This window comes from Taudactylus pleione, unplaced genomic scaffold (assembly GCF_031769625.1).
Source record: "Taudactylus pleione unplaced genomic scaffold, aTauple2 ptg000154l, whole genome shotgun sequence".
NCBI lineage: Eukaryota > Metazoa > Chordata > Amphibia > Anura > Myobatrachidae > Taudactylus > Taudactylus pleione.
In genome coordinates this window covers 30,349,824-30,363,672 of record NW_028284556.1, presented here as the reverse complement: position 1 = coordinate 30,363,672, position 13,849 = coordinate 30,349,824, and the positions used below count along the sequence as shown (strand labels likewise).

At 31.6% G+C, this 13,849-nt stretch overlaps 7 non-coding genes across 7 annotated transcripts; all 7 read left to right on the top strand.

The window, feature by feature from the left end:
• Positions 1-4,285: 4,285 nt before the first annotated feature.
• On the top strand, positions 4,286-4,368 carry TRNAL-UAA (transfer RNA leucine (anticodon UAA)). The gene has a single exon. It is a non-coding gene; the product is annotated as a tRNA-Leu (tRNA).
• Positions 4,369-8,270: 3,902 nt separating this feature from the next.
• TRNAL-UAA (transfer RNA leucine (anticodon UAA)) lies at positions 8,271-8,353 on the top strand. The gene has a single exon. It is a non-coding gene; the product is annotated as a tRNA-Leu (tRNA).
• An 831-nt stretch (positions 8,354-9,184) lies between these two features.
• TRNAL-UAA (transfer RNA leucine (anticodon UAA)) lies at positions 9,185-9,267 on the top strand. The gene has a single exon. It is a non-coding gene; the product is annotated as a tRNA-Leu (tRNA).
• Positions 9,268-9,542: 275 nt separating this feature from the next.
• On the top strand, positions 9,543-9,625 carry TRNAI-UAU (transfer RNA isoleucine (anticodon UAU)). Its single transcript has one exon. It is a non-coding gene; the product is annotated as a tRNA-Ile (tRNA).
• Positions 9,626-12,031: 2,406 nt separating this feature from the next.
• TRNAL-UAA (transfer RNA leucine (anticodon UAA)) lies at positions 12,032-12,114 on the top strand. Its single transcript has one exon. It is a non-coding gene; the product is annotated as a tRNA-Leu (tRNA).
• An 831-nt stretch (positions 12,115-12,945) lies between these two features.
• Positions 12,946-13,028, top strand: TRNAL-UAA (transfer RNA leucine (anticodon UAA)). The gene has a single exon. It is a non-coding gene; the product is annotated as a tRNA-Leu (tRNA).
• A 275-nt stretch (positions 13,029-13,303) lies between these two features.
• On the top strand, positions 13,304-13,386 carry TRNAI-UAU (transfer RNA isoleucine (anticodon UAU)). The gene has a single exon. It is a non-coding gene; the product is annotated as a tRNA-Ile (tRNA).
• Positions 13,387-13,849: the final 463 nt, after the last annotated feature.

Below are 13,849 nucleotides of genomic sequence, written 5' to 3'. Positions count from 1 at the left end.
GGACAGAAAAAGCAGCTATTTCCATTAAAAAATCAAGAGCAATCGTTATAGTTGTACACATTAAAAATGTTTAATACCTACAATTTCAGTAATTTAAAATTGACAATGCACATAGAAAAAAATATGAACATTTCAATAATGCATACCATGATTAACGCTTTGGCTACTGCACCAGGATGGCCGAGTGGTTAAGGTGTTGGGCTTATAATCCAATGGATTTATATCTGCATGGATTCAAACCCCCCTTCTGGTGTGGCTTTTAATTTCAGCTTCCAAAAAATGTACAATAAAGAATGTTATCAATTAGGGAAATTTAAAATTGACAGCCGTATATCTTTCAACAAAAACATGGTCGTGTGAAATAACAGAGAAAGTAACTATTTCTATTATAAAATCAAGAGCAATTGTTATAGCTGTACACTTTAAATAATGGTGAATACAATCAATTTCAGTAATTTAAAAATTGACAATCCACATAGAAAAAAACATGAACATTCCATCAGTACTTGTCATGAAAAACACTTTAACTACTGCAGCAGGAAGGTCATACCAAACATACTTTCAGAGATGAGAAGAAATATAGGTATTCTAATATACAAAAATCAGAGCTATGTAGTTATTTAGACTCAAAGCTGTATAATGATTAAAGACAAGTTAACAGAGCATATTGAAAAAAAGATGAACATTTCAATAGTGCTTATTTTGATAAACTCCTTGGCTAACGCACCAGGATGGCCAAGTGGTTAAGGAGTTGGACTTAAGATCCCATGGATTTATATCTGCGTGGGTTCGAACACCTCTCCTGGTATGGTTTTTAATTTCAGTTTCCAAGATATGTACAATAAAGAATGTCATCAATTTGGGAAAAATAACTGACAGCAATACATCCTCGATAAAAACATGGTTATGTGAAAGGACAGAAAAAGCAGCTATTTCCATTAAAAAATCAAGAGCAATCTTTATAGTTGTACACAATAAAAATGTTTAATACCTACAATTTCAGTAATTTAAAATTGACAATGCACATAGAAAAAAATATGAACATTTCAATAGTGCATATCATGATAAACGCTTTGGCTACTGCACCAGGATGGCCGAGTGGTTAAGGTGTTGGGCTTATTATCCAATGGATTTATATCTGCATGGATTCAAACCCCCCTTCTGGTGTGGTTTTTAATTTCAGCTTCCAAAAAATGTACATAAAGAATGTTATCAATTAGGGAAATTTAAAATTGACTGCATCTTTCAACAAAAACATGGTCGTGTGAAATTACAGAGAAAGTAACTATTTCTATTATAAAATCAAGAGCAATCATTATAGCTGTACACTTTAAAAAATGGTGAATACAAACAATTTCAGTACTTTAAAAATTGACAATCCACATAGAAAAAAACATGAACATTCCATCAGTACTTGTCATGAAAAACACTTTAACTACTGCAGCAGGAAGGTCATACCAAATATACTTTCAGAGATGAGAAGAAATATAGGTATTCTAATATACAAAAATCAGAGCTATGAAGTTATTTAGACTCAAAGCTGTATAATGATTAAAGACAAGTTAACAGTGCATTTTAAAAAAAAGATGAACATTTCCATAGTACAGAAAAGCAGCTATTTCCATCATAAAATCAAGAGCAATCGTTATAGTTGTACACATTAAAAATGTTTAATACCTACAATTTCAGTAATTTAAAATTGACAATGCACATAGAAAAAAATATGAACATTTCAATAGTGCTTACCATGATAAACGCTTTGGCTACTGCACCAGGATGGCCGAGTGGTTAAGGTGTTGGGCTTATAATCCAATGGATTTATATCTGCATGGATTCAAACCCCCCTTCTGGTGTGGTTTTTAATTTCAGCTTCCAAAAAATGTTCAATAAAGAATGTTTTCAATTAGGGAAATTTAAAATTGACAGCCGTATATCTTTCAACAAAAACATGGTCGTGTGAAATAACAGAGAAAGTAACTATTTCTATTATAAAATCAAGAGTAATCGTTATAGCTGTACACTTTAAAAAATGGTGAATACAATCAATTTCAGTAATTTAAAAATTGACAATCCACATAGAAAAAAACATGAACATTCCATCAGTACTTGTCATGAAAAACACTTTAACTACTGCAGCAGGAAGGTCATACCAAACATACTTTCAGAGATGAGAAGAAATATAGGTATTCTAATATACAAAAATCAGAGCTATGTAGTTATTTAGACTCAAAGCTGTATAATGATTAAAGACAAGTTAACAGAGCATATTGAAAAAAAGATGAACATTTCAATAGTGCTTATTTTGATAAACTCCTTGGCTAACGCAACAGGATGGCCGAGTGGTTAAGGAGTTGGACTTAAGATCCCATGGATTTATATCTGCGTGGGTTCGAACCCCTCTCCTGGTATGGTTTTTAATTTCAGTTTCCAAGATATGTACAATAAAGAATGTCATCAATTAGGGAAAAATAACTGACAGCAATACATCCTCGATAAAAACATGGTTATGTGAAAGGACAGAAAAAGCAGCTATTTCCATTAAAAAATCAAGAGCAATCGTTATAGTTGTACACATTAAAAATGTTTAATACCTACAATTTCAGTAATATAAAATTGACAATGCACATAGAAAAAAATATGAACATTTCAATAGTGCATATCATGATAAACGCTTTGGCTACTGCACCAGGATGGCCGAGTGGTTAAGGTGTTGGGCTTATAATCCAATGGATTTATATCTGCATGGATTTAAACCCCCCTTCTGGTGTGGTTTTTAATTTCAGCTTCCAAAAAATGTACAATAAAGAATGTTATCAATTAGGGAAATTTAAAATTGACAGCCGTATATCTTTCAACAAAAACATGGTCATGTGAAATAACAGAGAAAGTAACTATTTCTATTATAAAATCAATAGCAATTGTTATAGCTGTACACTTTAAATAATGGTGAATACAATCAATTTCAGTAATTTAAAAATTGACAATCCACATAGAAAAAAACATGAACATTCCATCAGTACTTGTCATGAAAAACACTTTAACTACTGCAGCAAGAAGGTCATACCAAACATACTTTCAGAGATGAGAAGAAATATAGGTATTCTAATATACAAAAATCAGAGCTATGTAGTTATTTAGACTCAAAGCTGTATAATGATTAAAGACAAGTTAACAGAGCATATTGAAAAAAAGATGAACATTTCAATAGTGCTTATTTTGATAAACTCCTTGGCTAACGCACCAGGATGGCCAAGTGGTTAAGGAGTTGGACTTAAGATCCCATGGATTTATATCTGCGTGGGTTCGAACACCTCTCCTGGTATGGTTTTTAATTTCAGTTTCCAAGATATGTACAATAAAGAATGTCATCAATTTGGGAAAAATAACTGACAGCAATACATCCTCGATAAAAACATGGTTATGTGAAAGGACAGAAAAAGCAGCTATTTCCATTAAAAAATCAAGAGCAATCGTTATAGTTGTACACAATAAAAATGTTTAATACCTACAATTTCAGTAATTTAAAATTGACAATGCACAGAGAAAAAAATATGAACATTTCAATAGTGCATATCATGATAAACGCTTTGGCTACTGCACCAGGATGGCCGAGTGGTTAAGGTGTTGGGCTTATTATCCAATGGATTTATATCTGCATGGATTCAAACCCCCCTTCTGGTGTGGTTTTTAATTTCAGCTTCCAAAAAATGTACATAAAGAATGTTATCAATTAGGGAAATTTAAAATTGACTGCATCTTTCAACAAAAACATGGTCGTGTGAAATTACAGAGAAAGTAACTATTTCTATTATAAAATCAAGAGCAATCGTTATAGCTGTACACTTTAAAAAATGGTGAATACAAACAATTTCAGTACTTTAAAAATTGACAATCCACATAGAAAAAAACATGAACATTCCATCAGTACTTGTCATGAAAAACACTTTAACTACTGCAGCAGGAAGGTCATACCAAACATACTTTCAGAGATGAGAAGAAATATAGGTATTCTAATATACAAAAATTAGAGCTATGAAGTTATTTAGACTCAAAGCTGTATAATGATTAAAGACAAGTTAACAGTGCATTTTAAAAAAAAGATGAACATTTCCATAGTACAGAAAAAGCAGCTATTTCCATCATAAAATCAAGAGCAATCGTTATAGTTGTACACAATAAAAATGTTTAATACCTACAATTTCAGTAATTTAAAATTGACAATGCACATAGAAAAAAATATGAACATTTCAATAGTGCTTATCTTGATAATCTCCTTGGTTACCGCACCAGGATGGCAGAGTGGTTAAGGCGTTGGACTTAAGATCCAATGGATTTATATCTGCGTGGGTTCGAACCCCACTCCTGGTATGGTTTTTAATTTCAGCTTCCAAGATAAGTACAATAAAGAATGTCATCAATTAGGGAAAAATAACTGACAGCAATACATCCTCGATAAAAACATGGTTATGTGAAAGGACAGAAAAAGCAGCTATTTCCATTAAAAAATCAAGAGCAATCGTTATAGTTGTACACATTAAAAATGTTTAATACCTACAATTTCAGTAATTTAAAATTGACAATGCACATAGAAAAAAATATGAACATTTCAATAGTGCATACCATGATAAACGCTTTGGCTACTGCACCAGGATGGCCGAGTGGTTAAGGTGTTGGGCTTATAATCCAATGGATTTATATCTGCATGGATTCAAACCCCCCTTCTGGTGTGGTTTTTAATTTCAGCTTCCAAAAAATGTACAATAAAGAATGTTATCAATTAGGGAAATTTAAAATTGACAGCCGTATATCTTTCAACAAAAACATGGTCGTGTGAAATAACAGAGAAAGTAACTATTTCTATTATAAAATCAAGAGCAATCGTTATAGCTGTACACTTTAAAAAATGGTGAATACAATCAATTTCAGTAATTTAAAAATTGACAATCCACATAGAAAAAAACATGAACATTCCATCAGTACTTGTCATGAAAAACACTTTAACTACTGCAGCAGGAAGGTCATACCAAACATACTTTCAGAGATGAGAAGAAATATAGGTATTCTAATATACAAAAATCAGAGCTATGTAGTTATTTAGACTCAAAGCTGTATAATGATTAAAGACAAGTTAACAGAGCATATTGAAAAAAAGATGAACATTTCAATAGTGCTTATTTTGATAAACTCCTTGGCTAACGCACCAGGATGGCCAAGTGGTTAAGGAGTTGGACTTAAAATCCCATGGATTTATATCTGCGTGGGTTTGAACCCCTCTCCTGGTATGGTTTTTAATTTCAGTTTCCAAGATATGTACAATAAAGAATGTCATCAATTAGGGAAAAATAACTGACAGCAATACATCCTCGATAAAAACATGGTTATGTGAAAGGACAGAAAAAGCAGCTATTTCCATTAAAAAATCAAGAGCAATCGTTATAGTTGTACACATTAAAAATGTTTAATACCTACAATTTCAGTAATATAAAATTGACAATGCACATAGAAAAAAATATGAACATTTCAATAGTGCATATCATGATAAACGCTTTGGCTACTGCACCAGGATGGCCGAGTGGTTAAGGTGTTGGGCTTATTATCCAATGGATTTATATCTGCATGGATTCAAACCCCACTTCTGGTGTGGTTTTTAATTTCAGCTTCCAAAAAATGTACAATAAAGAATGTTATCAATTAGGGAAATTTAAAATTGACTGCATCTTTCAACAAAAACATGGTCGTGTGAAATTACAGAGAAAGTAACTATTTCTATTATAAAATCAAGAGCAATCATTATAGCTGTACACTTTAAAAAATGGTGAATACTAACAATTTCAGTACTTTAAAACTTGACAATCCACATAGAAAAAAACATGAACATTCCATCAGTACTTGTCATGAAAAACAATTTAACTTCTGCAGCAGGAAGGTCATACCAAACATACATTTCAGAGATGAGAAGAAATATAGGTATTCTAATATACAAAAATCAGAGCTATGTAGTTATTTAGACTCAAAGCTGTATAATGATTAAAGACAAGTTAACAGTGCATTTTGAAAAAAGATGAACATTTCAATAGTACAGAAAAAGCAGCTATTTCCATCATAAAATCAAGAGCAATCGTTATAGTTGTACACAATAAAAATGTTTAATACCTACAATTTCAGTAATTTAAAATTGACAATGCACATAGAAAAAAATATGAATATTTCAATAGTGCATATCATGATAAACGCTTTGGCTACTACACCAGGATGGCCGAGTGGTTAATTTGTTGGGTTTATAATCCAATGGATTTATATCTGCATGGATTCAAACCCCTCTTCTGGTGTGGTTTTTAATTTCAGCTTCCAAAAAATGTACAATAAAGAATGTTATCAATTAGGGAAATTTAAAATTGACAGCCGTATATCTTTCAACAAAAACATGGTCGTGTGAAAATACAGAGAAAGTAACTATTTCTATTATAAAATCAAGAGCAATCGTTATAGCTGTACACTTTAAATAATGGTGAATACAATCAATTTCAGTAATTTAAAAATTGACAATCCACATAGAAAAAAACATGAACATTCCATCAGTACTTGTCATGAAAAACACTTTAACTACTGCAGCAGGAAGGTCATACCAAACATACTTTCAGAGATGAGAAGAAATATAGGTATTCTAATATTCAAAAATCAGAGCTATGTAGTTATTTAGACTCAAAGCTGTATAATGATTAAAGACAAGTTAACAGAGCATATTCAAAAAAAGATGAACATTTCAATAGTGCTTATTTTGATAAATTCCTTGGCTAACGCACCAGGATGGCCAAGTGGTTAAGGAGTTGGACTTAAGATCCCATGGATTTATATCTGCGTGGGTTCGAACACCTCTCCTGGTATGGTTTTTAATTTCAGTTTCCAAGATATGTACAATAAAGAATGTCATCAATTAGGGAAAAATAACTGACAGCAATACATCCTCGATAAAAACATGGTTATGTGAAAGGACAGAAAAAGCAGCTATTTCCATTAAAAAATCAAGAGCAATCGTTATAGTTGTACACAATAAAAATGTTTAATACCTACAATTTCAGTAATTTAAAATTGACAATGCACATAGAAAAAAATATGAACATTTCAATAGTGCATATCATGATAAACACTTTGGCTACTACACCAGGATGGCCGAGTGGTTAAGGTGTTGGGCTTATAATCCAATGGATTTATATCTGCAAGGATTCAAACCCCCCTTCTGGTATGGTTTTTAATTTCAGCTTCCAAAAAATGTACAATAAAGAATGTTATCAATTAGGGAAATTTAAAATTGACAGCCGTATATCTTTCAACAAAAACATGGTTGTGTGAAATTACAGAGAAAGTAACTATTTCTATTATAAAATCAAGAGCAATCATTATAGCTGTACACTTTAAAAAATGGTGAATACAAACAATTTCAGTACTTTAAAAATTGACAATCCACATAGAAAAAAACATGAACATTCCATCAGTACTTGTCATGAAAAACACTTTAACTACTGCAGCAAGAAGGTCATACCAAACATACTTTCAGAGATGAGAAGAAATATAGGTATTCTAATATACAAAAATCAGAGCTATATAGTTATTTAGACTCAAAGCTGTATAATGATTAAAGACAAGTTAACAGAGCATGATGAAAAAAAGATGAACATTTCAATAGTGCTTATCTTGATAAACTCCTTGGCTACCGCACCAGGATGGCCGAGTGGTTAAGGTGTTGGGCTTATAATCCAATGGATTTATATCTGCATGGATTCAAACCCCCCTTCTGGTGTGGTTTTTAATTTCAGCTTCCAAAAAATGTACAATAAAGAATGTTATCAATTAGGGAAATTTAAAATTGACAGCCGTATATCTTTCAACAAAAACATGGTCATGTGAAATTACAGAGAAAGTAACTATTTCTATTATAAAATCAAGAGCAATCATTATAGCTGTACAGTTTAAAAAATGGTGAATACAATCAATTTCAGTAATTTAAAAATTGACAATCCACATAGAAAAAAACATGAACATTCCATCAGTACTTGTCATGAAAAACACTTTAACTACTGCAGCAGGAAGGTCATACCAAACATACTTTCAGAGATGAGAAGAAATATAGGTATTCTAATATACAAAAATCAGAGCTATGTAGTTATTTAGACTCAAAGCTGTATAATGATTAAAGACAAGTTAACAGAGCATGATGAAAAAAAGATGAACATTTCAATAGTGCTTATCTTGATAAACTCCTTGGCTACCGCACCAGGATTGCCGAGTGGTTAAGGCGTTGGACTTAAGATCCAATGGATTTATATCCGGGTGGGTTCGAACCCCACTCCTGGTATGGTTTTTAATTTCAGCTTCCAAGATATGTACAATAAAGAATGTCATCAATTAGGGAAAAATAACTGACAGCAATACATCCTCGAAAAAAACATGGTTATGTGAAAGGACAGAAAAAGCAGCTATTTCCATAAAAAAATCAAGAGCAATCGTGATAGTTGTACACATTAAAAATGTTTAATACCTACAATTTCAGTAATTTAAAATTGACAATGCACATAGAAAAAAATATGAACATTTCAATAGTACATATCATGATAAACGCTTTGGCTACTTGCCTAGGATGGCCGAGTGGTTAAGGTGTTGGGCTTATAATCCAATGGATTTATATCTGCATAGATTCAAACCCCCCTTCTGGTGTGGTTTTTAATTTCAGCTTCCAAAAAATGTACAATAAAGAATGTTATCAATTAGGGAAATTTAAAATTGACAGCCGTATAGTTATCAACAAAAACATGGTCATGTGAAATTACAGAGAAAGTAACTATTTCTATTATAAAATCAAGAGCAATCATTATAGCTGTACAGTTTAAAAAATGGTGAATACAATCAATTTCAGTAATTTAAAAATTGACAATCCACATAGAAAAAAACATGAACATTCCATCAGTACTTGTCATGAAAAACACTTTAACTACTGCAGCAGGAAGGTCATACCAAACATACTTTCAGAGATGAGAAGAAATATAGGTATTCTAATATACAAAAATCAGAGCTATGTAGTTATTTAGACTCAAAGCTGTATAATGATTAAAGACAAGTTAACAGAGCATATTGAAAAAAAGATGAACATTTCAATAGTGCTTATTTTGATAAACTCTTTGGCTAACGCACCAGGATGGCCAAGTGGTTAAGGAGTTGGACTTAAGATCCCATGGATTTATATCTGCGTGGGTTCGAACCCCTCTCCTGGTATGGTTTTTAATTTCAGTTTCCAAGATATGTACAATAAAGAATGTCATCAATTAGGGAAAAATAACTGACAGCAATACATCCTCGATAAAAACATGGTTATGTGAAAGGACAGAAAAAGCAGCTATTTCATTAAAAAATCAAGAGCAATCGTTATAGTTGTACACAATAAAAATGTTTAATACCTACAATTTCAGTAATTTAAAATTGACAATGCACATAGAAAAAAATATGAACATTTCAATAGTGCATATCATGATAAATGCTTTGGCTACTGCACCAGGATGGCCGAGTGGTTAAGGTGTTGGGCTTATAATCCAATGGATTTATATCTGCATGGATTCAAACCCCACTTCTGGTGTGGTTTTTAATTTCAGCTTCCAAAAAATGTACATAAAGAATGTTATCAATTAGGGAAATTTAAAATTGACTGCATCTTTCAAAAAAACATGGTCGTGTGAAATTACAGAGAAAGTAACTATTTCTATTATAAAATCAAGAGCAATCATTATAGCTGTACACTTTAAAAAATGGTGAATACAAACAATTTCAGTACTTTAAAAATTGACAATCCACATAGAAAAAAACATGAACATTCCATCAGTACTTGTCATGAAAAACACTTTAACTACTGCAGCAGGAAGGTCATACCAAACATACTTTCAGAGATGAGAAGAAATATAGGTATTCTAATATACAAAAATCAGAGCTATGAAGTTATTTAGACTCAAAGCTGTATAATGATTAAAGACAAGTTAACAGTGCTTTTTGAAAAAAAGATGAACATTTCCATAGTACAGAAAAAGCAGCTATTTCCATCATAAAATCAAGAGCAATCATTATAGTTGTACACAATAAAAATGTTTAATACCTACAATTTCAGTAATTTAAAATTGACAATGCACATAGAAAAAAATATGAACATTTCAATAGTGCATATCATGATAAACGCTTTGGCTACTACACCAGGATGGCCGAGTGGTTAAGGTGTTGGGCTTATAATCCAATGGATTTATATCTGCATGGATTCAAACCCCTCTTCTGGTGTGGTTTTTAATTTCAGCTTCCAAAAAATGTACAATAAAGAATGTTATCAATTAGGGAAATTTAAAATTGACAGCCGTATATCTTTCAAGAAAAACATGGTCGTGTGAAATTACAGAGAAAGTAACTATTTCTATTATAAAATCAAGAGCAATCATTATAGCTGTACACTTTAAAAAATGGTGAATACAAACAATTTCAGTACTTTAAAAATTGACAATCCACATAGAAAAAAACATGAACATTCCATCAGTACTTGTCATGAAAAACACTTTAACTACTGCAGCAGGAAGGTCATACCAAACATACTTTCAGAGATGAGAAGAAATATAGGTATTCTAATATACAAAAATCAGAGCTATGTAGTTATTTAGACTCAAAGCTGTATAATGATTAAAGACAAGTTGACAGTGCATTTTGAAAAAAAGATGAACATTTCAATAGTACAGAAAAAGCAGCTATTTCCAACATAAAATCAAGAGCAATCATTATAGTTGTACACATTAAAAATGTTTAATACCTACAATTTCAGTAATTTAAAATTGACATTGCACATAGAAAAAAATATGAACATTTCAATAGTGCATATCATGATAAACGCTTTGGCTACTTGCCTAGGATGGCTGAGTGGTTAAGGTTTTGGGCTTATAATCCAATGGATTTATATCTGCATGGATTCAAACCCCCCTTCTGGTGTGGTTTTTAATTTCAGCTTCCAAAAAATGTACAATAAAGAATGTTATCAATTAGGGAAATTTAAAATTGACAGCCGTATATCTTTCAACAAAAACATGGTTGTGTGAAATTACAGAGAAAGTAACTATTTCTATTATAAAATCAAGAGCAATCATTATAGCTGTACACTTTAAAAAATGGTGAATACAAACAATTTCAGTACTTTAAAAATTGACAATCCACATAGAAAAAAACATGAACATTCCAAAAGGTACTTGTCATGAAAAACACTTTAACTACTGCAGCAAGAAGGTCATACCAAACATACTTTCAGAGATGAGAAGAAATATAGGTATTCTAATATAAAAAATCAGAGCAATATAGTTATTTAGACTCAAAGCTGTATAATGATTAAAGACAAGTTAACAGAGCAGGATGAAAAAAAGATGAACATTTCAATAGTGCTTATCTTGATAAACTCCTTGGCTACCGCACCAGGATGGCCGAGTGGTTAAGGTGTTGGTCTTATAATCCAATGGATTTATATCTGCATGGATTCAAACCCCCCTTCTGGTGTGGTTTTTAATTTCAGCTTCCAAAAAATGTACAATAAAGAATGTTATCAATTAGGGAAATTTAAAATTGACAGCCATATATCTTTCAACAAAAACATGGTCATGTGAAATTACAGAGAAAGTAACTATTTCTATTATAAAATCAAGAGCAATCATTATAGCTGTACAGTTTAAAAAATGGTGAATACAATCAATTTCAGTAATTTAAAAATTGACAATCCACATAGAAAAAAACATGAACATTCCATCAGTACTTGTCATGAAAAACACTTTAACTACTGCAGCAGGAAGGTCATACCAAACATACTTTCAGAGATGAGAAGAAATATAGGTATTCTAATATACAAAAATCAGAGCTATGTAGTTATTTAGACTCAAAGCTGTATAATGATTAAAGACAAATTAACAGAGCATGATGAAAAAAAGATGAACATTTCAATAGTGCTTATCTTGATAAACTCCTTGGCTACCGCACCAGGATTGCCGAGTGGTTAAGGCGTTGGACTTAAGATCCAATAGATTTATATCCGGGTGGGTTCGAACCCCACTCCTGGTATGGTTTTTAATTTCAGCTTCCAAGATATGTACAATAAAGAATGTCATCAATTAGGGAAAAATAACTGACAGCAATACATCCTCGAAAAAAACATGGTTATGTGAAAGGACAGAAAAAGCAGCTATTTCCATAAAAAAATCAAGAGCAATCGTGATAGTTGTACACATTAAAAATGTTTAATACCTACAATTTCAGTAATTTAAAATTGACAATGCACATAGAAAAAAATATGAACATTTCAATAGTACATATCATGATAAACGCTTTGGCTACTTGCCTAGGATGGCCGAGTGGTTAAGGTGTTGGGCTTATAATCCAATGGATTTATATCTGCATGGATTCAAACCCCCCTTCTGGTGTGGTTTTTAATTTCAGCTTCCAAAAAATGTACAATAAAGAATGTTATCAATTAGGGAAATTTAAAATTGACAGCCGTATAGTTTTCAACAAAAACATGGTCATGTGAAATTACAGAGAAAGTAACTATTTCTATTATAAAATCAAGAGCAATCATTATAGCTGTACACTTTAAAAAATGGTGAATACAATCAATTTCAGTAATTTAAAAATTGACAATCCACATAGAAAAAAACATGAACATTCCATCAGTACTTGTCATGAAAAACACTTTAACTACTGCAGCAGGAAGGTCATACCAAACATACTTTCAGAGATGAGAAGAAATATAGGTATTCTAATAAACAAAAATCAGAGCTATGTAGTTATTTAGACTCAAAGCTGTATAATGATTAAAGACAAGTTAACAGAGCATATTGAAAAAAAGATGAACATTTCAATAGTGCTTATTTTGATAAACTCTTTGGCTAACGCACCAGGATGGCCAAGTGGTTAAGGAGTTGGACTTAAGATCCCATGGATTTATATCTGCGTGGGTTCGAACCCCTCTCCTGGTATGGTTTTTAATTTCAGTTTCCAAGATATGTACAATAAAGAATGTCATCAATTAGGGAAAAATAACTGACAGCAATACATCTTCGATAAAAACATGGTTATGTGAAAGGACAGAAAAAGCAGCTATTTCATTAAAAAATCAAGAGCAATCGTTATAGTTGTACACAATAAAAATGTTTAATACCTACAATTTCAGTAATTTAAAATTGACAATGCACATAGAAAAAAATATGAACATTTCAATAGTGCATATCATGATAAATGCTTTGGCTACTGCACCAGGATGGCCGAGTGGTTAAGGTGTTGGGCTTATAATCCAATGGATTTATATCTGCATGGATTCAAACCCCACTTCTGGTGTGGTTTTTAATTTCAGCTTCCAAAAAATGTACATAAAGAATGTTATCAATTAGGGAAATTTAAAATTGACTGCATCTTTCAAAAAAACATGGTCGTGTGAAATTACAGAGAAAGTAACTATTTCTATTATAAAATCAAGAGCAATCATTATAGCCGTACATTTTAAAAAATGGTGAATACAATCAATTTCAGTAATTTAAAAATTGACAATCCACATAGAAAAAAACATGAACATTCCATCAGTACTTGTCATGAAAAACACTTTAACTACTGCAGCAGGAAGGTCATACCAAACATACTTTCAGAGATGAGAAGAAATATAGGTATTCTAATATACAAAAATCAGAGCTATGTAGTTATTTAGACTCAAAGCTGTATAATGATTAAAGACAAGTTAACAGAGCATGATGAAAAAAAGATGAACATTTCAATAGTGCTTATCTTCATAAACTCCTTGGCTACC